Source organism: Schistocerca serialis, chromosome 6 (genome assembly GCF_023864345.2).
Source record: "Schistocerca serialis cubense isolate TAMUIC-IGC-003099 chromosome 6, iqSchSeri2.2, whole genome shotgun sequence".
Taxonomy (NCBI): domain Eukaryota; kingdom Metazoa; phylum Arthropoda; class Insecta; order Orthoptera; family Acrididae; genus Schistocerca; species Schistocerca serialis.
This window is the reverse complement of record NC_064643.1, coordinates 520,146,252-520,148,174: the sequence shown is the minus strand read 5'-3', so window position 1 is coordinate 520,148,174 and position 1,923 is coordinate 520,146,252.

Genomic DNA, 1,923 nt, shown 5'->3' with positions numbered 1-1,923 from the left:
ACCTCAAAGTTTTTACTTCTTCTCCATGAATTTTAATACCTACTCCGAATTTTTCTTTTGTTTCCTTTACTGCTTGCTCAATATAAAGATTGAATAACATCGGGGAGAGGCTACAACCCTGTCTCACTCCTTTCCCAACCACTGCTTCCCTTTCATGCCCCTCGACTCTTATAACTGCCATCTGATTTCTGTACAAATTGTAAATAGCCTTTCGTTCCCTGTATTTTATACCTGCCACCTTCAGAATTTGAAAGAGAGTATTCCAGTTAACATTGTAAAAAGCTTTCTCTAAGTCTACAAATGCTAGATACGTAGGTTTGCCTTTTCTTAATCTTTCTTCTAAGATAAGTCGTAAGGTTAGTATTGCCTCGCGTGTTCCAACATTTCTACGGAATCCAAACTGATCTTCTCCGAGGTCGGCTTCTACCAGTTTTTCCATTCGTCTGTAAATAATTCGCGTTAGTATTTTGCAGCTGTGACTTATTAATCTGATAGTTCGGTAATTTTCACATCTGTCAACACCTGCTTTCTTTGGGATTGGAATTATTATATTCTTCTTGAAGTCTGAGGGTATTTCGCCTGTCTCATACATCTTGCTCACCAGATGGTAGAGTTTTGTCAGGACTGGCTCTCCCAAGGCCATCAGTAGTTCCAATGGAATGTTGTCTACTCCCGGGGCCTTGTTTCGACTCAGGTCTTTCAGTGCTCTGTCAAACTCTTCACGCAGTATCTTATCTCCCATTTCGTCTTCATCTACATCCTCTTCCATTTCCATAATATTGTCCTCAAGTACATCGCCCTTGTGTAAACCCTCTATATACTCCTTCCACCTTTCTGCCTTCCCTTCTTTGCTTAGAACTGGGTTTCCATCTGAGCTCTTGATATTCATACAAGTGGTTCTCTTCTCTCCAAAGGTCTCTTTAATTTTCCTGTAGGCAGTATCTATCTTACCCCTAGTGAGACAAGCCTCTACATCCTTACATTTGTCCTCTAGCCATCCCTGCTTAGCCATTTTGCACTTCCTGTCGATCTCATTTTTGAGACGTTTGTATTCCTTTTTGCCTGCTTCATTTACTGCATTTTTTATATTTTCTCCTTTCATCAATTAAATTCAATATTTCTTCTGTTACCCAAGGATTTCTATTAGCCCTCGCCTTTTTACCTACTTGATCGTCTGCTGCCTTCACTACTTCATCTCTCATAGCTACCCATTCTTCTTCTACTGTATTTCTTTCCCCCATTCCTGTCAATTGTTCCCTTATGCTCTCCCTGAAACTCTCTACAACATCTGGTTCTTTCAGTTTATCCAGGTCCTATCTCCTTAGATTCCCACCTTTTTGCAGTTTCTTCAGTTTCAATCTGCAGTTCATAACCAATAGATTGTGGTCAGAATCCACATCTGCCCCTGGAAATGTCTTACAATTTAAAACCTGGTTCCTAAATCTCTGTCTTATCATTATATAATCTATCTGATACCTTTTAGTATCACCAGGATACTTCCAGGTATACAACCTTCTTTTATGATTCTTAAACAAAGTGTTAGCTATGATTAAGTTATGCTCTGTGCAAAATTTTACAAGGCGGCTTCCTCTTTCATTTCTTCCCCCCAATCCATATTCACCTACCATGTTTCCTTCTCTCTCCTTTCCTACTGACGAATTCCAGTCACCCATGACTATTAAATTTTCGTCTCCCTTCACTACCTGAATAATTTCTTTTATCTCGCCATACATTTCATCTATTTCTTCATCATCTGCAGAGCTAGTTGGCATATAAACTTGTACTACTGTAGTAGGCATGGGCTTTGTGTCTATCTTGGCCACAATAATGTGTTCACTATGCTGTTTGTAGTAGCTAAGCCGCACTCCTATTTTTTTATTCATTATTAAACCTACTCCTGCATTACCCCTATTTGATTTTGTA